The following is a 27,270-nucleotide window of genomic DNA, read 5'->3' as shown; positions in this document are numbered from 1 at the left end:
TAAAAACTCAACAACTAGAAACTCCCCAGCTTGAGACTCCGCAACTTGAAACTCCACAACTAGAAACTCCGCAACTTGAAACTCCACAACAAGGGACTCCACAACTAGAAACTCCACAACTAGAAACTTCACAACTCGAAACTCCACTACTAGATACTCCACAACTGGAAACTCGACAACTAGAAACTTCACATCTAGAGACTCCACAACTTGAAACTCCACAACTAGAGACTCTGCAACTAGAAACTCAACAACTAGAAACTCCACAACTGGAAAATCCACAAGTAGATACTCCACAACTAGAAAATCTACAACTAGAAACTCCACAACTATAGACTCCACAACTTGAAACTCCACAAGTTTAAACTCCACAACTTGAGACTCCACAACTAGAAACACCGCAACTAGAAACTCCACAACTGGAAACACCCAACTAGAAACTCCGCAACTAGAAACTCCGCAACAGGAGACTCTAACACTAGAAACTCCACTACTAGAAACTCGAAAACTAGAAACTCCACAACTAGAAACTTCACAACTAGAAACTCCGCAACTAGAGACTCCACAACTAGAAACTTCACAACTTGAAACTCCTCGAATAGAAACTCCACAACCAGAAACTCCACAACTAGAAACTCCGCAACTAGAAACTCCGCAACTAGAGACTCCACAACTAGAAACTCCACAACTAGAAACTCCACAACTTCAAACTCCATTAAAACAGACTCGGCAACTAGAAATTCCATATCCAGAAACTCCACAACTAGAAACTGCAAAACTAGAGACTTCACAACTGGAAACTCCACAACTTGAGACTCCGCAACTTGAAACTTCACAACTAGAAACTCCACTATTAAAAACTCCGCAACTAGAAACTTCGCAACTAAAAACTCCACAACTTAAAACTCCACAACTAGATACTCCACAACTGGAAACTCCACAACTAGATACTTCACAACTGGAAACTCCACAACTAGATACTCCACAACTGGAAACTCCACAACTAGAAACTCCACAACTAGAGACTCCACAACTCGAAACTCCACAACTAGAAACTCCAAAACTAGAAACTCCACAACTCGAAACTCCACTACTAGATACTCCACAACTGGAAACTCGACAACTAGAAACTCCACATCTAGAGACTCCACAACTAGAAACTCCACAACTAGAGACTGCAACTAGAAACTCAACAACTAGAGACTGCGCAACTCAACAACTAGAAACTCCACAACTGGAAAATCCACAACTAGATACTCCACAACTAAAAAATATACAACTAGAAACTCCAAAACTATAGACCCTACAACTTGTAACTCCACAAGTGTAAACTCCACAACTTGAGACTCCACAACTAGAAACTCCACAACTGAAAACTCCCCAACTAGAAACTCCGCAACTAGAAACTCCGCAACAGGAGACTCTACAACTAGAAACTCCACAACTAGCAACTCCAAAACGAGAAACTCCACAACTAGAAACTCCACAAGTTTAAACTCCACAACTTGAGACTCCACAACTAGAAACTCCACAACTTGAAACTCCTCAACTAGAAACTCCACAACCAGAAACTCCACAACTAGAAACTCCGCAACTAGAAACTCCGCAACTAGAGACTCCACAACTAGAAACTCCACAACTAGAAACTCCACAACTACAAACTCCACAAATACAGACTCGGCAACTAGAAATTCCATATCTAGAAACTCCACAACTAGTAACTGCAAAACTAGAGACTTCACAACTAGAAACTCAACAACTAGAAACTCCACAACTAAAAACTCCACAACTGGAAACTCCACAACTTGAGACTCCGCAACTTGAAACTTCACAACTAGAAACTCCGCTATTAAAAACTCCGCAACTAGAAACTTCACAACTTAAAACTCCACAACTAGATACTCCACAACTGGAAACTCCACAACTAGATACTTCACAACTGGAAACTCCACAACTAGAAACTCCACAACTGGAAACTCCACAACTAGAGACTCCTCAACTCGAAACTCCACAACTAGAAACTCCACAACTAAAAACTCCACAACCAGAGACTCCACAGCTTCACAACTAGAAACTCCACAACTGGAAACTCCACAACTAGAAACTCCACAACTCGAAACTCCACAACTGGAAACTCCACAACTAGAAACTCAACAGCTTGAGACTCCGCAACTTGAAACTCCACAACTTGAAACTTCGCAACTAGAAACTCCGCAACTAGGGACTCCACAACTAGAAACTCCACAACTAGAACTCCACAACTCGAAACTCCACTACTAGATACTTCACAACTGGAAACTCGACAACTAGAAACTCCACATCTAGAGACCACAATTTGAAACTCCACAACTAGAGACTCTGCAACTAGAAACTCAACAACTAGATACTCCGCAACTGAACAACTAGAAACTCCACAACTGGAAAATCCACAACTAGATACTCCACAACTAGAAAATCTACAACTAGAAACTCCACAACTATAGACTCCACAACTTGAAACTCCACAAGTTTAAACTCCACAACTTGAGACTCCACAAGTAGAAACTCCACAACTAGAAACTCCACAACTGGAAACTCCCCAACTAGAAACTCCGCAACTAGAAACTCCGCAACAGGAGACTCTACAACTAGAAACTCCACAACTAGAAACTTCAAAACTAGAAACTCCACAACTAGAAACTTCACAACTAGAAATTCCGCAACTATAGACTCCAAAACTAGAAACTCCACAACTTGAAACTCCACAACTAGACACTCCACAACCAGAAACTCCACAACTAGAAACTCCGCAACTAGAAACTCCACAAATAGAGACTCGGCAACTAGAAATTTCATATCTAGAAACTCCACAACGAGAAACTGTAAAACTAGACTTCACAACTAGAAACTCAACAACTAGAAACTCCGCAACTAGAAACTCCACAACTGGAAACTCCACAACTGGAAACTCCACAACTAGATACTTCACAAATGGAAACTCCACAACTAGATACTCCACAACTGGAAACTCCACAACTAGAAACTCCACAACTAGAGACTCCACAACTCGAAACTCCACAATTAGAAACTCCACAACTAGAAACTCCACAACTGGAAACTCCACAACTAGATACTCCGCAACTAGAAACTCCACAACTAGAGACTCCACAACTTGAAACTCCACAACTAGAAACTCCACAACTAGAAACTCTGCAACTAGAGACTCCACAACTAGAAACTCCACAACTAGAAACTCCACAACTAGAAACTCCACAACTAGAAACTCCACAACTAGAGATTCCGCAACTAGAAACTCCACAACCAGAGACTCCGCAACTAGAAACTCCGCAGCTAGAAACTCCACAAATAGAAACTGCGCAACTAGAAACTCCGCAGCTAGAAACTACACAACTAGAGACTCCACAAATAGAAACTCCACAACTAGAAACTCCACAACTGGAAACTCCCCAACTAGAAACTCCGCAACTAGAAACTCCGCAACAGGAGACTCTACAACTAGAAACTCCACGACTAGAAACTCCAAAACTAGAAACTCCACAACTCGAAACTCCACAACTGGAAACTCCACAACTAGACACTCCACAACTAAAAACTCTTCAACTTGAAACTCCTCAACTAGAAACTCCACAACCAGAAACTTCACAACTAGAAACTCCGCAACTAGAAACTCCGCAACTAGAGACTCCTAAACTAGAAACTCCACAACTAGAAACTCCACAACTACAAACTCCACAAATACAGATTCGGCAACTAGAAAGTCCATATCTAGAAACTACACAGCTAGAAACTGCAAAACTAGAGACTTTACAACTAGAAACTCAACAACTAGAAACTCCACAACTAAAAACTCCACAACTGGAAACTCCACAACTTGAGACTCCGCAACTTGAAACTTCACAACTAGAAACTCCGCTATTAAAAACTCCGCAACTAGAAACTCCGCAACTAGAAACTCCACAACTTAAAACTCCACAACTAGATACTCCACAACTGGAAACTCCACAACTAGATACTTCACAACTGGAAACTTCACAACTAGATACTCCACAACTAAAAACTCCACAACTAGAAACTCCACAACTAGAGACTCCACAAGTCGAAACTCCACAACTAGAAACTCCACAACCAGAGACTCCGCTACTTCACAACTAGAAACTCCACAACTGGAAACTCCACAAATAGATACTCTGCAACTAGAAACTCCACAACTAGAGACTCCACAACTCGAAACTCCACAACTTTAAACTCCATAGCTTGAGACTCCACAACTGGAAACTCCACAACTTGAAACTCCACAGCTTGAGACTCCGCAACTAGAAACTCCACAACTAGGGACTCCACAACTGGAAACTCCACTACTAGGTACTCCTCAACTGAAAACTCGGCAACTAGAAACTCCACAACTAGAGACTCCAGAACTTGAAACTCCACAACTAGAGACTCTGCAACTAGAAACTCCACAACTCGAAACTCCACAACTGGAAACTCCACAACGATACACTCCACAACAAAAAACTCTTCAACTAGAAACTCCTAAACTAGAGACTCCACAACTAGAGAATCTAGAACTAGAGACTTCAAACTAGAAACTCAACAACTAGAAACTCCACAACTAAAAACTCAACAACTAGAAACTCCCCAGCTTGAGACTCCGCAACTTGAAACTCCACAACTAGAAACTCCGCAACTTGAAACTCCACAACAAGGGACTCCACAACTAGAAACTCCACAACTAGAAACTTCACAACTCGAAACTCCACTACTAGATACTCCACAACTGGAAACTCGACAACTAGAAACTTCACATCTAGAGACTCCACAACTTGAAACTCCACAACTAGAGACTCTGCAACTAGAAACTCAACAACTAGAAACTCCACAACTGGAAAATCCACAAGTAGATACTCCACAACTAGAAAATCTACAACTAGAAACTCCACAACTATAGACTCCACAACTTGAAACTCCACAAGTTTAAACTCCACAACTTGAGACTCCACAACTAGAAACACCGCAACTAGAAACTCCACAACTGGAAACACCCAACTAGAAACTCCGCAACTAGAAACTCCGCAACAGGAGACTCTAACACTAGAAACTCCACTACTAGAAACTCGAAAACTAGAAACTCCACAACTAGAAACTTCACAACTAGAAACTCCGCAACTAGAGACTCCACAACTAGAAACTTCACAACTTGAAACTCCTCGAATAGAAACTCCACAACCAGAAACTCCACAACTAGAAACTCCGCAACTAGAAACTCCGCAACTAGAGACTCCACAACTAGAAACTCCACAACTTCATACTCCATTAAAACAGACTCGGCAACTAGAAATTCCATATCCAGAAACTCCACAACTAGAAACTGCAAAACTAGAGACTTCACAACTGGAAACTCCACAACTTGAGACTCCGCAACTTGAAACTTCACAACTAGAAACTCCACTATTAAAAACTCCGCAACTAGAAACTTCGCAACTAAAAACTCCACAACTTAAAACTACACAACTAGATACTCCACAACTGGAAACTCCACAACTAGATACTTCACAACTGGAAACTCCACAACTAGATACTCCACAACTGGAAACTCCACAACTAGAAACTCCACAACTAGAGACTCCACAACTCGAAACTCCACAACTAGAAACTTCACAACTAGAAACTCCACAACCAGAAACTCCGCAACTCCACAACTAGAAACTCCACAACTGGAAACTCCACAACTAGATACTCTGCAACTAGAAACTCCACAACTAGAGACTCCACAACTTTAAACTCCACTACTAGATACTCCACAACTGGAAACTCGGCAACTAGAAACTCTACGACTAGAGACTCCACAACTTGAAACTCCACAACTAGAAACTCTGCAACTAGAAACTCCACAACTCGAAACTCCACAACTGGAATTCCACAACTAGACACTCCACAACAAAAAACTCTTCAACTAGAAACTCCTAAACTAGAGGCTCCACAACTAGAGAATCTACAACTAGAGACTTCAAACTAGAAACTCAACAACTAGAAACTCCACAACTAAAAATTCAACAACTAGAAACTCCACAGCTTGAGACTCCGCAACTTGAAACTCCACAACTAGAAACTCCGCAACTAGAAACTCCACAACTAGGGACTCCACAACTAAAAACTCCACAACTAGAAACTCCACAACTCGAAACTCCACTACTAGATACTCCACAACTGGAAACTCGACAACTAGAAACTCCACATCTAGAGACTCCACAACTTAAAACTCCACAACTAGAGACTCCACAACTTGAAACTCCACAAGTTTAAACTCCACAACTTGAGACTCCACAACTAGAAACTCCACAACTAGAAACTCCACAACTGGAAACTCCCCAACTAGAAACTCCGCAACAGGAGACTCTACAACTAGAAACTCCACAACTAGAAACTCCAAAACGAGAAACTCCACAACTTGAAACTCCACAAGTTTAAACTCCACAACTTGAGACTCCACAACTAGAAACTCCACAACTTGAAACTCCTCAACTAGAAACTCCACAACCAGAAACTCCACAACTAGAAACTCCTCAACTAGAAACTCCGCAACTAGAGACTCCACAACTAGAAACTCAACAACTAGAAACTCCACAACTACAAACTCCACAAATACAGACTCGGCAACTAGAAATTCCATATCTAGAAACTCCACAACTAGTAACTGCAAAACTAGAGACTTCACAAATAGAAACTCAACAACTAGAAACTCCACAACTAAAAACTCCACAACTGGAAACTCCACAACTTGAGACTCCGCAACTTGAAACTTCACAACTAGAAACTCCGCTATTAAAAACTCCGCAACTAGAAACTTCACAACTTAAAACTCCACAACTAGATACTCCACAACTGGAAACTCCACAACTAGATACTTCACAACTGGAAACTCCACAACTAGATACTCCACAACTGGAAACTCCACAACTAGAGACTCCTCAACTCGAAACTCCACAACTAGAAACTCCACAACTAAAAACTCCACAACCAGAGACTCCACAGCTTCACAACTAGAAACTCCACAACTGGAAACTCCACAACTAGATACTCTGCAACTAGAAACTCCAGAACTAGAGACTCCACAACTTGAAACTCCACAACTTGAAACTCCACAACTTGAGACTCCACAACTAGAAACTCCACAACTTGAAACTCCGCAGCTTGAGACTCCGCAACTAGAAACTCCACAACTAGGGACTCCGCAACTAGAAACTCCACAACTAGAAACTCCACAACTGGAAACTCCACTACTAGATACTCCACAACTGGAAACTCGGCAACTAGAAACTCCACAACTAGAGACTCTACAACTTGAAACTCCACAACTACAGACTTTGCAACTAGAAACTCCACAACTAGAAACTCCACAACTGGAAACTCCACAACTAGAAACTCAACAGCTTGAGACTCCGCAACTTGAAACTCCACAACTTGAAACTTCGCAACTAGAAACTCCGCAACTAGGGACTCCACAACTAGAAACTCCACAACTAGAAACTCCACAACTCGAAACTCCACTACTAGATACTCCACAACTGGAAACTCGACAACTAGAAACTCCACATCTAGAGACTCCACAATTTGAAACTCCACAACTAGAGACTCTGCAACTAGAAACTCAACAACTAGATACTCCGCAACTGAACAACTAGAAACTCCACAACTGGAAAATCCACAACTAGATACTCCACAACTAGAAAATCTACAACTAGAAACTCCACAACTATAGACTCCACAACTTGAAACTCCACAAGTTTAAACTCCACAACTTGAGACTCCACAAGTAGAAACTCCACAACTAGAAACTCCACAACTAGAAACTCCCCAACTAGAAACTCCGCAACTAGAAACTCCGCAACAGGAGACTCTACAACTAGAAACTCCACAACTAGAAACTTCAAAACTAGAAACTCCACAACTAGAAACTTCACAACTAGAAACTCCGCAACTAGAGACTCCACAACTAGAAACTCCACAACTTGAAACTCCACAACTAGAAACTCCACAGCCAGAAACTCCATAACTAGAAACTCCGCAACTAGAAACTCCACAAATAGAGACTCGGCAACTAAAAATTTCATATCTAGAAACTCCACAACGAGAAACTGTAAAACTAGAGACTTCACAACTAAAAACTTCACAACTGGAAACTCCACAACTTGAGACTCCGCAACTTGAAACTCCACAACAATAAACTCCGCTATTAAAAACTCCGCAACTAGAAAATCCGCCACTAGGAACTCCACAACTTGAAACTCCACAACTAGATACTCCACAACTGGAAACTCCACAACTAGATACTTCACAAATGGAAACTCCACAACTAGATACTCCACAACTGGAAACTCCACAACTAGAAACTCCACAACTAGAGACTCCACAACTCGAAACTCCACAACTAGAAACTCCACAACTAGAAACTCCACAACTGGAAACTCCACAACTAGATACTCCGCAACTAGAAACTCCACAACTAGAGACTCCACGACTTGAAACTCCACAACTAGAAACTCCACAACTAGAAACTCTGCAACTAGAGACTCCACAACTAGAAACTCCACAACTAGAAACTCCACAACTAGAGACTCCACAACTAGAAACTCCACAACTAGAAACTCCACAACTAGAAACTCCACAACTAGAGATTCCGCAACTAGAAACTCAACAACCAGAGACTCCGCAACTAGAAACTCCGCAGCTAGAAACTCCACAAATAGAAACTCCGCAACTAGAAACTCCGCAGCTAGAAACTACACAACTATAGACTCCACAAATAGAAACTCCACAACTAGAAACTCCACAACTGGAAACTCCCCAACTAGAAACTCCGATACAGGAGACTCTACAACTAGAAACTCCACAACTAGAAACTCCAAAACTAGAAACTCCACAACTCGAAACTCCACAACTGGAAACTTCACAACTAGACACTCCACAACTAAAAACTCTTCAACTTGAAACTCCTCAACTAGAAACTCCACAACCAGAAACTCCACAACTAGAAACTCCGCAACTAGAAACTCCGCAACTAGAGACTCCTAAACTAGAAACTCCACAACTAGAAACTCCACAACTACAAACTCCACAAATACAGATTCGGCAACTAGAAATTCCATATCTAGAAACTCCACAGCTAGAAACTGCAAAACTAGAGACTTCACAACTAGAAACTCCACAACTAGAAACTGCAAAACTAGAGACTTCACAACTGGAAACTCCACAACTTGAGACTCCGCAACTTGAAACTTCACAACTAGAAACTCCACTATTAAAAACTCCGCAACTAGAAACTTCGCAACTAAAAACTCCACAACTTAAAACTCCACAACTAGATACTCCACAACTGGAAACTCCACAACTAGATACTTCACAACTGGAAACTCCACAACTAGATACTCCACAACTGGAAACTCCACAACTAGAAACTCCACAACTAGAGACTCCACAACTCGAAACTCCACAACTAGAAACTCCAAAACTAGAAACTCCACAACTCGAAACTCCACTACTAGATACTCCACAACTGGAAACTCGACAACTAGAAACTCCACATCTAGAGACTCCACAACTAGAAACTCCACAACTAGAGACTGCAACTAGAAACTCAACAACTAGAGACTGCGCAACTCAACAACTAGAAACTCCACAACTGGAAAATCCACAACTAGATACTCCACAACTAAAAAATATACAACTAGAAACTCCAAAACTATAGACCCTACAACTTGTAACTCCACAAGTGTAAACTCCACAACTTGAGACTCCACAACTAGAAACTCCACAACTGAAAACTCCCCAACTAGAAACTCCGCAACTAGAAACTCCGCAACAGGAGACTCTACAACTAGAAACTCCACAACTAGCAACTCCAAAACGAGAAACTCCACAACTAGAAACTCCACAAGTTTAAACTCCACAACTTGAGACTCCACAACTAGAAACTCCACAACTTGAAACTCCTCAACTAGAAACTCCACAACCAGAAACTCCACAACTAGAAACTCCGCAACTAGAAACTCCGCAACTAGAGACTCCACAACTAGAAACTCCACAACTAGAAACTCCACAACTACAAACTCCACAAATACAGACTCGGCAACTAGAAATTCCATATCTAGAAACTCCACAACTAGTAACTGCAAAACTAGAGACTTCACAACTAGAAACTCAACAACTAGAAACTCCACAACTAAAAACTCCACAACTGGAAACTCCACAACTTGAGACTCCGCAACTTGAAACTTCACAACTAGAAACTCCGCTATTAAAAACTCCGCAACTAGAAACTTCACAACTTAAAACTCCACAACTAGATACTCCACAACTGGAAACTCCACAACTAGATACTTCACAACTGGAAACTCCACAACTAGAAACTCCACAACTGGAAACTCCACAACTAGAGACTCCTCAACTCGAAACTCCACAACTAGAAACTCCACAACTAAAAACTCCACAACCAGAGACTCCACAGCTTCACAACTAGAAACTCCACAACTGGAAACTCCACAACTAGAAACTCCACAACTCGAAACTCCACAACTGGAAACTCCACAACTAGAAACTCAACAGCTTGAGACTCCGCAACTTGAAACTCCACAACTTGAAACTTCGCAACTAGAAACTCCGCAACTAGGGACTCCACAACTAGAAACTCCACAACTAGAACTCCACAACTCGAAACTCCACTACTAGATACTTCACAACTGGAAACTCGACAACTAGAAACTCCACATCTAGAGACCACAATTTGAAACTCCACAACTAGAGACTCTGCAACTAGAAACTCAACAACTAGATACTCCGCAACTGAACAACTAGAAACTCCACAACTGGAAAATCCACAACTAGATACTCCACAACTAGAAAATCTACAACTAGAAACTCCACAACTATAGACTCCACAACTTGAAACTCCACAAGTTTAAACTCCACAACTTGAGACTCCACAAGTAGAAACTCCACAACTAGAAACTCCACAACTGGAAACTCCCCAACTAGAAACTCCGCAACTAGAAACTCCGCAACAGGAGACTCTACAACTAGAAACTCCACAACTAGAAACTTCAAAACTAGAAACTCCACAACTAGAAACTTCACAACTAGAAATTCCGCAACTATAGACTCCAAAACTAGAAACTCCACAACTTGAAACTCCACAACTAGACACTCCACAACCAGAAACTCCACAACTAGAAACTCCGCAACTAGAAACTCCACAAATAGAGACTCGGCAACTAGAAATTTCATATCTAGAAACTCCACAACGAGAAACTGTAAAACTAGACTTCACAACTAGAAACTCAACAACTAGAAACTCCGCAACTAGAAACTCCACAACTGGAAACTCCACAACTGGAAACTCCACAACTAGATACTTCACAAATGGAAACTCCACAACTAGATACTCCACAACTGGAAACTCCACAACTAGAAACTCCACAACTAGAGACTCCACAACTCGAAACTCCACAATTAGAAACTCCACAACTAGAAACTCCACAACTGGAAACTCCACAACTAGATACTCCGCAACTAGAAACTCCACAACTAGAGACTCCACAACTTGAAACTCCACAACTAGAAACTCCACAACTAGAAACTCTGCAACTAGAGACTCCACAACTAGAAACTCCACAACTAGAAACTCCACAACTAGAAACTCCACAACTAGAAACTCCACAACTAGAGATTCCGCAACTAGAAACTCCACAACCAGAGACTCCGCAACTAGAAACTCCGCAGCTAGAAACTCCACAAATAGAAACTGCGCATCTAGAAACTCCGCAGCTAGAAACTACACAACTAGAGACTCCACAAATAGAAACTCCACAACTAGAAACTCCACAACTGGAAACTCCCCAACTAGAAACTCCGCAACTAGAAACTCCGCAACAGGAGACTCTACAACTAGAAACTCCACGACTAGAAACTCCAAAACTAGAAACTCCACAACTCGAAACTCCACAACTGGAAACTCCACAACTAGACACTCCACAACTAAAAACTCTTCAACTTGAAACTCCTCAACTAGAAACTCCACAACCAGAAACTTCACAACTAGAAACTCCGCAACTAGAAACTCCGCAACTAGAGACTCCTAAACTAGAAACTCCACAACTAGAAACTCCACAACTACAAACTCCACAAATACAGATTCGGCAACTAGAAAGTCCATATCTAGAAACTACACAGCTAGAAACTGCAAAACTAGAGACTTTACAACTAGAAACTCAACAACTAGAAACTCCACAACTAAAAACTCCACAACTGGAAACTCCACAACTTGAGACTCCGCAACTTGAAACTTCACAACTAGAAACTCCGCTATTAAAAACTCCGCAACTAGAAACTCCGCAACTAGAAACTCCACAACTTAAAACTCCACAACTAGATACTCCACAACTGGAAACTCCACAACTAGATACTTCACAACTGGAAACTTCACAACTAGATACTCCACAACTAAAAACTCCACAACTAGAAACTCCACAACTAGAGACTCCACAAGTCGAAACTCCACAACTAGAAACTCCACAACCAGAGACTCCGCTACTTCACAACTAGAAACTCCACAACTGGAAACTCCACAAATAGATACTCTGCAACTAGAAACTCCACAACTAGAGACTCCACAACTCGAAACTCCACAACTTTAAACTCCATAGCTTGAGACTCCACAACTGGAAACTCCACAACTTGAAACTCCACAGCTTGAGACTCCGCAACTAGAAACTCCACAACTAGGGACTCCACAACTGGAAACTCCACTACTAGGTACTCCTCAACTGAAAACTCGGCAACTAGAAACTCCACAACTAGAGACTCCAGAACTTGAAACTCCACAACTAGAGACTCTGCAACTAGAAACTCCACAACTCGAAACTCCACAACTGGAAACTCCACAACGATACACTCCACAACAAAAAACTCTTCAACTAGAAACTCCTAAACTAGAGACTCCACAACTAGAGAATCTAGAACTAGAGACTTCAAACTAGAAACTCAACAACTAGAAACTCCACAACTAAAAACTCAACAACTAGAAACTCCCCAGCTTGAGACTCCGCAACTTGAAACTCCACAACTAGAAACTCCGCAACTTGAAACTCCACAACAAGGGACTCCACAACTAGAAACTCCACAACTAGAAACTTCACAACTCGAAACTCCACTACTAGATACTCCACAACTGGAAACTCGACAACTAGAAACTTCACATCTAGAGACTCCACAACTTGAAACTCCAACACTAGAGACTCTGCAACTAGAAACTCAACAACTAGAAACTCCACAACTGGAAAATCCACAAGTAGATACTCCACAACTAGAAAATCTACAACTAGAAACTCCACAACTATAGACTCCACAACTTGAAACTCCACAAGTTTAAACTCCACAACTTGAGACTCCACAACTAGAAACACCGCAACTAGAAACTCCACAACTGGAAACACCCAACTAGAAACTCCGCAACTAGAAACTCCGCAACAGGAGACTCTAACACTAGAAACTCCACTACTAGAAACTCGAAAACTAGAAACTCCACAACTAGAAACTTCACAACTAGAAACTCCGCAACTAGAGACTCCACAACTAGAAACTTCACAACTTGAAACTCCTCGAATAGAAACTCCACAACCAGAAACTCCACAACTAGAAACTCCGCAACTAGAAACTCCGCAACTAGAGACTCCACAACTAGAAACTCCACAACTTCATACTCCATTAAAACAGACTCGGCAACTAGAAATTCCATATCCAGAAACTCCACAACTAGAAACTGCAAAACTAGAGACTTCACAACTGGAAACTCCACAACTTGAGACTCCGCAACTTGAAACTTCACAACTAGAAACTCCACTATTAAAAACTCCGCAACTAGAAACTTCGCAACTAAAAACTCCACAACTTAAAACTACACAACTAGATACTCCACAACTGGAAACTCCACAACTAGATACTTCACAACTGGAAACTCCACAACTAGATACTCCACAACTGGAAACTCCACAACTAGAAACTCCACAACTAGAGACTCCACAACTCGAAACTCCACAACTAGAAACTTCACAACTAGAAACTCCACAACCAGAAACTCCGCAACTCCACAACTAGAAACTCCACAACTGGAAACTCCACAACTAGATACTCTGCAACTAGAAACTCCACAACTAGAGACTCCACAACTTTAAACTCCACTACTAGATACTCCACAACTGGAAACTCGGCAACTAGAAACTCTACGACTAGAGACTCCACAACTTGAAACTCCACAACTAGAAACTCTGCAACTAGAAACTCCACAACTCGAAACTCCACAACTGGAATTCCACAACTAGACACTCCACAACAAAAAACTCTTCAACTAGAAACTCCTAAACTAGAGGCTCCACAACTAGAGAATCTACAACTAGAGACTTCAAACTAGAAACTCAACAACTAGAAACTCCACAACTAAAAATTCAACAACTAGAAACTCCACAGCTTGAGACTCCGCAACTTGAAACTCCACAACTAGAAACTCCGCAACTAGAAACTCCACAACTAGGGACTCCACAACTAAAAACTCCACAACTAGAAACTCCACAACTCGAAACTCCACTACTAGATACTCCACAACTGGAAACTCGACAACTAGAAACTCCACATCTAGAGACTCCACAACTTAAAACTCCACAACTAGAGACTCCACAACTTGAAACTCCACAAGTTTAAACTCCACAACTTGAGACTCCACAACTAGAAACTCCACAACTAGAAACTCCACAACTGGAAACTCCCCAACTAGAAACTCCGCAACAGGAGACTCTACAACTAGAAACTCCACAACTAGAAACTCCAAAACGAGAAACTCCACAACTTGAAACTCCACAAGTTTAAACTCCACAACTTGAGACTCCACAACTAGAAACTCCACAACTTGAAACTCCTCAACTAGAAACTCCACAACCAGAAACTCCACAACTAGAAACTCCTCAACTAGAAACTCCGCAACTAGAGACTCCACAACTAGAATCTCAACAACTAGAAACTCCACAACTACAAACTCCACAAATACAGACTCGGCAACTAGAAATTCCATATCTAGAAACTCCACAACTAGTAACTGCAAAACTAGAGACTTCACAAATAGAAACTCAACAACTAGAAACTCCACAACTAAAAACTCCACAACTGGAAACTCCACAACTTGAGACTCCGCAACTTGAAACTTCACAACTAGAAACTCCGCTATTAAAAACTCCGCAACTAGAAACTTCACAACTTAAAACTCCACAACTAGATACTCCACAACTGGAAACTCCACAACTAGATACTTCACAACTGGAAACTCCACAACTAGATACTCCACAACTGGAAACTCCACAACTAGAGACTCCTCAACTCGAAACTCCACAACTAGAAACTCCACAACTAAAAACTCCACAACCAGAGACTCCACAGCTTCACAACTAGAAACTCCACAACTGGAAACTCCACAACTAGATACTCTGCAACTAGAAACTCCAGAACTAGAGACTCCACAACTTGAAACTCCACAACTTGAAACTCCACAACTTGAGACTCCACAACTAGAAACTCCACAACTTGAAACTCCGCAGCTTGAGACTCCGCAACTAGAAACTCCACAACTAGGGACTCCGCAACTAGAAACTCCACAACTAGAAACTCCACAACTGGAAACTCCACTACTAGATACTCCACAACTGGAAACTCGGCAACTAGAAACTCCACAACTAGAGACTCTACAACTTGAAACTCCACAACTACAGACTTTGCAACTAGAAACTCCACAACTAGAAACTCCACAACTGGAAACTCCACAACTAGAAACTCAACAGCTTGAGACTCCGCAACTTGAAACTCCACAACTTGAAACTTCGCAACTAGAAACTCCGCAACTAGGGACTCCACAACTAGAAACTCCACAACTAGAAACTCCACAACTCGAAACTCCACTACTAGATACTCCACAACTGGAAACTCGACAACTAGAAACTCCACATCTAGAGACTCCACAATTTGAAACTCCACAACTAGAGACTCTGCAACTAGAAACTCAACAACTAGATACTCCGCAACTGAACAACTAGAAACTCCACAACTGGAAAATCCACAACTAGATACTCCACAACTAGAAAATCTACAACTAGAAACTCCACAACTATAGACTCCACAACTTGAAACTCCACAAGTTTAAACTCCACAACTTGAGACTCCACAAGTAGAAACTCCACAACTAGAAACTCCACAACTAGAAACTCCCCAACTAGAAACTCCGCAACTAGAAACTCCGCAACAGGAGACTCTACAACTAGAAACTCCACAACTAGAAACTTCAAAACTAGAAACTCCACAACTAGAAACTTCACAACTAGAAACTCCGCAACTAGAGACTCCACAACTAGAAACTCCACAACTTGAAACTCCACAACTAGAAACTCCACAGCCAGAAACTCCATAACTAGAAACTCCGCAACTAGAAACTCCACAAATAGAGACTCGGCAACTAAAAATTTCATATCTAGAAACTCCACAACGAGAAACTGTAAAACTAGAGACTTCACAACTAAAAACTTCACAACTGGAAACTCCACAACTTGAGACTCCGCAACTTGAAACTCCACAACAATAAACTCCGCTATTAAAAACTCCGCAACTAGAAAATCCGCAACTAGGAACTCCACAACTTGAAACTCCACAACTAGATACTCCACAACTGGAAACTCCACAACTAGATACTTCACAAATGGAAACTCCACAACTAGATACTCCACAACTGGAAACTCCACAACTAGAAACTCCACAACTAGAGACTCCACAACTCGAAACTCCACAACTAGAAACTCCACAACTAGAAACTCCACAACTGGAAACTCCACAACTAGATACTCCGCAACTAGAAACTCCACAACTAGAGACTCCACGACTTGAAACTCCACAACTAGAAACTCCACAACTAGAAACTCTGCAACTAGAGACTCCACAACTAGAAACTCCACAACTAGAAACTCCACAACTAGAGACTCCACAACTAGAAACTCCACAACTAGAAACTCCACAACTAGAAACTCCACAACTAGAGATTCCGCAACTAGAAACTCAACAACCAGAGACTCCGCAACTAGAAACTCCGCAGCTAGAAACTCCACAAATAGAAACTCCGCAACTAGAAACTCCGCAGCTAGAAACTACACAACTATAGACTCCACAAATAGAAACTCCACAACTAGAAACTCCACAACTGGAAACTCCCCAACTAGAAACTCCGATACAGGAGACTCTACAACTAGAAACTCCACAACTAGAAACTCCAAAACTAGAAACTCCACAACTCGAAACTCCACAACTGGAAACTTCACAACTAGACACTCCACAACTAAAAACTCTTCAACTTGAAACTCCTCAACTAGAAACTCCACAACCAGAAACTCCACAACTAGAAACTCCGCAACTAGAAACTCCGCAACTAGAGACTCCTAAACTAGAAACTCCACAACTAGAAACTCCACAACTACAAACTCCACAAATACAGATTCGGCAACTAGAAATTCCATATCTAGAAACTCCACAGCTAGAAACTGCAAAACTAGAGACTTCACAACTAGAAACTCAACAACTAGAAACTCCACAACTTAATACTCCACAACTGGAAACTCCACAACTTGAGACTCCGCAACTTGAAACTTCACAACTAGAAACTCCGCTAATAAAAACTCCGCAACTAGAAACTCCGCAACTAGAAACTCCACAACTTGAAACTCCACAACTAGATACTCCACAACTCGAAACTCCACAACTAGAAACTCCACAACTAGAAACTCCACAACTGGAAACTCCACAACTAGATACTCCGCAACTAGAAACTCCACAACTAGAGACTCCACAACTTGAAACTCCACAACTAGAAACTCCACAAATAGAAACTCTGCAACTAGAGACTCCACAACTAGAAACTCCACAACTAGAGACTCCACAACTTGAAACTCCACAACTAGAAACTCCACAAATAGAAACTCTGCAACTAGAGACTCCACAACTAGAAACTCCACAACTAGAAACTCCGCAACTAGAAACTCCACAACTAGAAACTCCACAACTAGAAACTCCACAACTAGAGATTCCGCAACTAGAAACTCCACAACCAGAGACTCCGCAACTAGAAACTCCGCAGCTAGAAACTCCACAAATAGAAACTCAGCAACTAGAAACTCCGCAGCAAGAAACTACACAACTAGAGACTCCACAAATAGAAACTCCACAACTAGAAACTCCACAACTGGAAACTCCCCAACTAGAAACTCCGCAACTAGATACTCCGCAACTAGAAACTCCACAACTAGAAACTCCACAACTGGAAACTCCCCAACTAGAAACTCCGCAACAGGAGACTCTACAACTAGAAACTCCACAACTAGAAACTCCAAAACGAGAAACTCCACAACTAGAAACTCCACAAGTTTAAACTCCACAACTTGAGACTCCACAACTAGATACTCCGCAACTAGAAACTCCACAACTAGAGACTCCACAACTTGAAACTCCACAACTAGAAACTCCACAATTAGAAACTCTGCAACTAGAGACTCCACAACTAGAAACTCCACAACTAGAGACTCCACAACTTGAAACTCCACAACTAGAAACTCCACAAATAGAAACTCTGCAACTAGAGACTCCACAACTAGAAACTCCACAACTAGAAACTCCGCAACTAGAAACTCCACAACTAGAAACTCCACAACTAGAAACTCCACAACTAGAGATTCCGCAACTAGAAACTCCACAACCAGAGACTCCGCAACTAGAAACTCCGCTAATAAAAACTCCGCAACTAGAAACTCCGCAACTAGAAACTCCACAACTTGAAACTCCACAACTAGATACTCCACAACTCGAAACTCCACAACTAGAAACTCCACAACTAGAAACTCCACAACTGGAAACTCCACAACTAGATACTCCGCAACTAGAAACTCCACAACTAGAAACTCCACAACTGGAAACTCCCCAACTAGAAACTCCGCAACAGGAGACTCTACAACTAGAAACTCCACAACTAGAAACTCCAAAACGAGAAACTCCACAACTAGAAACTCCACAAGTTTAAACTCCACAACTTGAGACTCCACAACTAGAAACTCCACAACTTGAAACTCCTCAACTAGAAACTCCACAACCAGAAACTCAACAACTAGAAACTCCTCAACTAGAAACTCCGCAACTAGAGACTCCACAACTAGAAACTCAACAACTAGAAACTCCACAACTACAAACTCCACAAATACAGACTCGGCAACTAGAAATTCCATATCTAGAAACTCCACAACTAGTAACTGCAAAACTAGAGACTTCACAAATAGAAACTCAACAACTAGAAACTCCACAACTAAAAACTCCACAACTGGAAACTCCACAACTTGAGACTCCGCAACTTGAAACTTCACAACTAGAAACTCCGCTATTAAAAACTCCGCAACTAGAAACTTCACAACTTAAAACTCCACAACTAGATACTCCACAACTGGAAACTCCACAACTAGATACTTCACAACTGGAAACTCCACAACTAGATACTCCACAACTGGAAACTCCACAACTAGAGACTCCTCAACTCGAAACTCCACAACTAGAAACTCCACAACTAAAAACTCCACAACCAGAGACTCCACAGCTTCACAACTAGAAACTCCACAACTGGAAACTCCACAACTAGATACTCTGCAACTAGAAACTCCAGAACTAGAGACTCCACAACTTGAAACTCCACAACTTGAAACTCCACAACTTGAGACTCCACAACTAGAAACTCCACAACTTGAAACTCCGCAGCTTGAGACTCCGCAACTAGAAACTCCACAACTAGGGACTCCGCAACTAGAAACTCCACAACTAGAAACTCCACAACTGGAAACTCCACTACTAGATACTCCACAACTGGAAACTCGGCAACTAGAAACTCCACAACTAGAGACTCTACAACTTGAAACTCCACAACTACAGACTTTGCAACTAGAAACTCCACAACTAGAAACTCCACAACTGGAAACTCCACAACTAGAAACTCAACAGCTTGAGACTCCGCAACTTGAAACTCCACAACTTGAAACTTCGCAACTAGAAACTCCGCAACTAGGGACTCCACAACTAGAAACTCCACAACTAGAAACTCCACAACTCGAAACTCCACTACTAGATACTCCACAACTGGAAACTCGACAACTAGAAACTCCACATCTAGAGACTCCACAATTTGAAACTCCACAACTAGAGACTCTGCAACTAGAAACTCAACAACTAGATACTCCGCAACTGAACAACTAGAAACTCCACAACTGGAAAATCCACAACTAGATACTCCACAACTAGAAAATCTACAACTAGAAACTCCACAACTATAGACTCCACAACTTGAAACTCCACAAGTTTAAACTCCACAACTTGAGACTCCACAAGTAGAAACTCCACAACTAGAAACTCCACAACTGGAAACTCCCCAACTAGAAACTCCGCAACTAGAAACTCCGCAACAGGAGACTCTACAACTAGAAACTCCACAACTAGAAACTTCAAAACTAGAAACTCCACAACTAGAAACTTCACAACTAGAAACTCCGCAACTAGAGACTCCACAACTAGAAACTCCACAACTTGAAACTCCACAACTAGAAACTCCACAACCAGAAACTCCACAACTAGAAACTCCGCAACTAGAAACTCCACAAATAGAGACTCGGCAACTAAAAATTTCATATCTAGAAACTCCACAACGAGAAACTGTAAAACTAGAGACTTCACAACTAAAAACTCAACAACTAGAAACTCCACAACTAAAAACTTCACAACTGGAAACTCCACAACTTGAGACTCCGCAACTTGAAACTCCACAACAATAAACTCCGCTATTAAAAACTCCGCAACTAGAAAATCCGCAACTAGGAACTCCACAACTTGAAACTCCACAACTAGATACTCCACAACTGGAAACTCCACAACTAGATACTTCACAAATGGAAACTCCACAACTAGATACTCCACAACTGGAAACTCCACAACTAGAAACTCCACAACTAGAGACTCCACAACTCGAAACTCCACAACTAGAAACTCCACAACTAGAAACTCCACAACTGGAAACTCCACAACTAGATACTCCGCAACTAGAAACTCCACAACTAGAGACTCCACAACTTGAAACTCCACAACTAGAAACTCCACAACTAGAAACTCTGCAACTAGAGACTCCACAACTAGAAACTCCACAACTAGAAACTCCACAACTAGAGACTCCACAACTAGAAACTCCACAACTAGAAACTCCACAACTAGAAACTCCACAACTAGAGATTCCGCAACTAGAAACTCAACAACCAGAGACTCCGCAACTAGAATCTCCGCAGCTAGAAACTCCACAAATAGAAACTCCGCAACTAGAAACTCCGCAGCTAGAAACTACACAACTATAGACTCCACAAATAGAAACTCCACAACTAGAAACTCCACAACTGGAAACTCCCCAACTAGAAACTCCGCAACAGGAGACTCTACAACTAGAAACTCCACAACTAGAAACTCCAAAACTAGAAACTCCACAACTCGAAACTCCACAACTGGAAACTTCACAACTAGACACTCCACAACTAAAAACTCTTCAACTTGAAACTCCTCAACTAGAAACTCCACAACCAGAAACTCCACAACTAGAAACTCCGCAACTAGAAACTCCGCAACTAGAGACTCCTAAACTAGAAACTCCACAACTAGAAACTCCACAAATACAGATTCGGCAACTAGAAATTCCATATCTAGAAACTCCACAGCTAGAAACTGCAAAACTAGAGACTTCACAACTAGAAACTCAACAACTAGAAACTCCACAACTTAATACTCCACAACTGGAAACTCCACAACTTGAGACTCCGCAACTTGAAACTTCACAACTAGAAACTCCGCTAATAAAAACTCCGCAACTAGAAACTCCGCAACTAGAAACTCCACAACTTGAAACTCCACAACTAGATACTCCACAACTCGAAACTCCACAACTAGAAACTCCACAACTAGAAACTCCACAACTGGAAACTCCACAACTAGATACTCCGCAACTAGAAACTCCACAACTAGAGACTCCACAACTTGAAACTCCACAACTAGAAACTCCACAAATAGAAACTCTGCAACTAGAGACTCCACAACTAGAAACTCCACAACTAGAGACTCCACAACTTGAAACTCCACAACTAGAAACTCCACAAATAGAAACTCTGCAACTAGAGACTCCACAACTAGAAACTCCACAACTAGAAACTCCGCAACTAGAAACTCCACAACTAGAAACTCCACAACTAGAAACTCCACAACTAGAGATTCCGCAACTAGAAACTCCACAACCAGAGACTCCGCAACTAGAAACTCCACAGCTAGAAACTCCACAAATAGAAACTCAGCAACTAGAAACTCCGCAGCTAGAAACTACACAACTAGAGACTCCACAAATAGAAACTCCACAACTAGAAACTCCACAACTGGAAACTCCCCAACTAGAAACTCCGCAACTAGAAACTCCGCAACAGGAGACTCTACAACTAGAAACTCCACGACTAGAAACTCCAAAACTAGAAACTCCACAACTCGAAACTCCACAACTGGAAACTCCACAACTAGACACTCCACAACTAAAAACTCTTCAACTTGAAACTCCTCAACTAGAAACTCCACAACCAGAAACTTCACAATTAGAAACTCCGCAACTAGAAACTCAGCAACTAGAGACTCCTAAACTAGAAACTCCACAACTAGAAACTCCACAACTACAAACTACACAAATACAGATTCGGCAACTAGAAATTCCATATCTAGAAACTCCACAGCTAGAAACTGCAAAACTAGAGACTTTACAACTAGAAACTCAACAGCTAGAAACTCCACAACTAAAAACTCCACAACTGGAAACTCCACAACTTGAGACTCCGCAACTTGAAACTTCACAACTAGAAACTCCGCTATTAAAAACTCCGCAACTAGAAACTCCGCAACTAGAAACTCCACAACTTAAAACTCCACAACTAGATACTCCACAACTGGAAACTCCACAACTAGATACTTCACAACTGGAAACTTCACAACTAGATACTCCACAACTAAAAACTCCACAACTAGAAACTCCACAACTAGAGACTCCACAAGTCGAAACTCCACAACTAGAAACTCCACAACTAGAAACTCCACAACCAGAGACTCCGCGACTTCACAACTAGAAACTCCACAACTGGAAACTCCACAAATAGATACTCTGCAACTAGAAACTCCACAACTAGAGACTCCACAACTTGAAACTCCACAACTTTAAACTCCATAGCTTGAGACTCCACAACTGGAAACTCCACAACTTGAAACTCCACAGCTTGAGACTCCGCAACTAGAAACTCCACAACTAGGGACTCCACAACTGGAAACTCAACTACTAGATACTCCACAACTGAAAACTCGGCAACTAGAAACTCCACAACTAGAGACTCAACAACTTGAAACTCCACAACTAGAGACTCTGCAACTAGAAACTCCACAACTCGAAACTCCACAACTGGAAACTCTACAACGAGACACTCCACAACAAAAAACTCTTCAACTAGAAACTCCTAAACTAGAGACTCCACAACTAGAGAATCTAGAACTAGAGACTTCAAACTAGAAACTCAACAACTAGAAACTCCACAACTAAAAACTCAACAACTAGAAACTCCCCAGCTTGAGACTCCGCAACTTGAAACTCCACAACTAGAAACTCCGCAACTTGAAACTCCACAACAAGGGACTCGACACCTAGAAACTCCACAACTAGAAACTTCACAACTCGAAACTCCACTACTAGATACTCCACAACTGGAAACTCGACAGCTAGAAACTTCACATCTAGAGACTCCACAACTTGAAACTCCACAACTAGAGACTCTGCAACTAGAAACTCAACAACTAGAAACTCCACAACTGGAAAATCCACAACTAGATTCTCCACAACTAGAAAATCTACAACTAGAAACTCCACAACTATAGACTCCACAACTTGAAACTCCACAAGTTTAAACTCCACAACTTGAGACTCCACAACTAGAAACTCCGCAACTAGAAACTCCACAACTGGAAACACCCAACTAGAAACTCCGCAACTAGAAACTCCGCAACAGGAGACTCTACAACTAGAAACTCCACAACTAGAAACTCGAAAACTAGAAACTCCACAACTAGAAACTTCACAACTAGAAACTCCGCAACTAGAGACTCCACAACTAGAAACTTCACAACTTGAAACTCCTCAAATAGAAACTCCACAACCAGAAACTCCACAACTAGAAACTCCGCAACTAGAAACTCCGCAACTAGAGACTCCACAACTAGAAACTCCACAACTAGAAACTCCACAACTTCAAACTCCAATAAAACAGACTCGGCAACTAGAAATTCCATATCTAGAAACTCCACAACTAGAAACTGCAAAACTAGAGACTTCACAACTAGAAACTCAACAACTAGAAACTCCACAACTAAAAACTCCACAACTGGAAACTCCACAACTTGAGACTCCGCAACTTGAAACTTCACAACTAGAAACTCCACTATTAAAAACTCCGCAACTAGAAACTCCGCAACTAAAAACTCCACAACTTAAAACTCCACAACTAGATACTCCACAACTGGAAACTCCACAACTAGATACTTCACAACTGGAAACTCCACAACTAGATACTCCACAACTGGAAACTCCACAACTAGAAACTCCACAACTAGAGACTCCACAACTAGAAACTCCACAACTAGAAACTCCACAACTAGAAACTCCACAACCAGAAACTCCGCAACTCCACAACTAGAAACTCCACAACTAGAGACTCCACAACTTGAAACTCCACAACTTTAAGCTCCACAACTTGACACTCCACAACTAGAAACTCCGCAACTTGAAACTCCGCAGCTTGAGACTCCGCAACTAGAAATTCCACAACTAGGGACTCCGCAACTAGAAACTCCACAGCTAGAAACTCCACAACTTTAAACTCCACTACTAGATACTCCACAACTGGAAACTCGGCAACTAGAAACTCTACGACTAGAGACTCCACAACTCGAAACTCCACGACTAGAAACTCTGCAACTAGAAACTCCACAACTCGAAACTCCACAACTGGAATTCCACAACTAGACACTCCACAACAAAAAACTCTTCAACTAGAAACTCCTAAACTAGAGGCTCCACAACTAGAGAATCTACAACTAGAGACTTCAAACTAGAAACTCAACAACTAGAAACTCCACAACTAAAAACTCAACAACTAGAAACTCCACAGCTTGAGACTCCGCAACTTGAAACTCCACAACTAGAAACTCCGCAACTAGGGACTCCACAACTAGAAACTCCAAAACTAGAAACTCCACAACTCGAAACTCCACTACTAGATACTCCACAACTGGAAACTCGACAACTAGAAACTCCACATCTAGAGACTCCACAACTTGAAACTCCACAACTAGAGACTGCAACTAAAAACTCAACAACTAGAGACTGCGCAACTCAACAACTAGAAACTCCACAACTGGAAAATCCACAACTAGATACTCCACAACTAAAAAATATAACACTAGAAACTCCACAACTATAGACCCTACAACTTGAAACTCCACAAGTGTAAACTCCACAACTTGAGACTCCACAACTAGAAACTCCGCAACTGAAAACTCCCCAACTAGAAACTCCGCAACTAGAAACTCCGCAACAGGAGACTCTACAACTAGAAACTCCACAACTAGAAACTCCAAAACGAGAAACTCCACAACTAGAAACTCCACAAGTTTAAATCCACAACTTGAGACTCCACAACTAGAAACTCCACAACTTGAAACTCCTCAACTAGAAACTCCACAACCAGAAACTCCACAACTAGAAACTCCGCAACTGGAAACTCCGCAACTAGAAACTCCACAACTAGAGACTCCACAACTCGAAACTCCACAACTAGAAACTCCACAACTAGAAACTCCACAACTGGAAACTCCACAACTAGATACTCCGCAACTAGAAACTCCACAACTAGAGACTCCACAACTTGAAACTCCACAACTAGAAACTCCACAAATAGAAACTCTGCAACTAGAAACTCCACAACTGGAAACTCCCCAACTAGAAACTCCGCAACAGGAGACTCTACAACTAGAAACTCCACAACTAGAAACTCCAAAACTAGAAACTCCACAACTCGAAACTCCACAACTGGAAACTTCACAACTAGACACTCCACAACTAAAAACTCTTCAACTTGAAACTCCTCAACTAGAAACTCCACAACCAGAAACTCCACAACTAGAAACTCCGCAACTAGAAACTCCGCAACTAGAGACTCCTAAACTAGAAACTCCACAACTAGAAACTCCACAAATACAGATTCGGCAACTAGAAATTCCATATCTAGAAACTCCACAGCTAGAAACTGCAAAACTAGAGACTTCACAACTAGAAACTCAACAACTAGAAACTCCACAACTTAATACTCCACAACTGGAAACTCCACAACTTGAGACTCCGCAACTTGAAACTTCACAACTAGAAACTCCGCTAATAAAAACTCCGCAACTAGAAACTCCGCAACTAGAAACTCCACAACTTGAAACTCCACAACTAGATACTCCACAACTCGAAACTCCACAACTAGAAACTCCACAACTAGAAACTCCACAACTGGAAACTCCACAACTAGATACTCCGCAACTAGAAACTCCACAACTAGAGACTCCACAACTTGAAACTCCACAACTAGAAACTCCACAAATAGAAACTCTGCAACTAGAGACTCCACAACTAGAAACTCCACAACTAGAGACTCCACAACTTGAAACTCCACAACTAGAAACTCCACAAATAGAAACTCTGCAACTAGAGACTCCACAACTAGAAACTCCACAACTAGAAACTCCGCAACTAGAAACTCCACAACTAGAAACTCCACAACTAGAAACTCCACAACTAGAGATTCCGCAACTAGAAACTCCACAACCAGAGACTCCGCAACTAGAAACTCCGCAGCTAGAAACTCCACAAATAGAAACTCAGCAACTAGAAACTCCGCAGCTAGAAACTACACAACTAGAGACTCCACAAATAGAAACTCCACAACTAGAAACTCCACAACTGGAAACTCCCCAACTAGAAACTCCGCAACTAGAAACTCCGCAACAGGAGACTCTACA

This window comes from Rhipicephalus microplus, unplaced genomic scaffold, assembly GCF_043290135.1.
Source record: "Rhipicephalus microplus isolate Deutch F79 unplaced genomic scaffold, USDA_Rmic scaffold_44, whole genome shotgun sequence".
NCBI classification, from domain to species: Eukaryota; Metazoa; Arthropoda; class Arachnida; order Ixodida; family Ixodidae; genus Rhipicephalus; species Rhipicephalus microplus.
The sequence above is the reverse complement of the archived record's forward strand: the minus strand, read 5'-3'. Positions refer to the sequence as shown.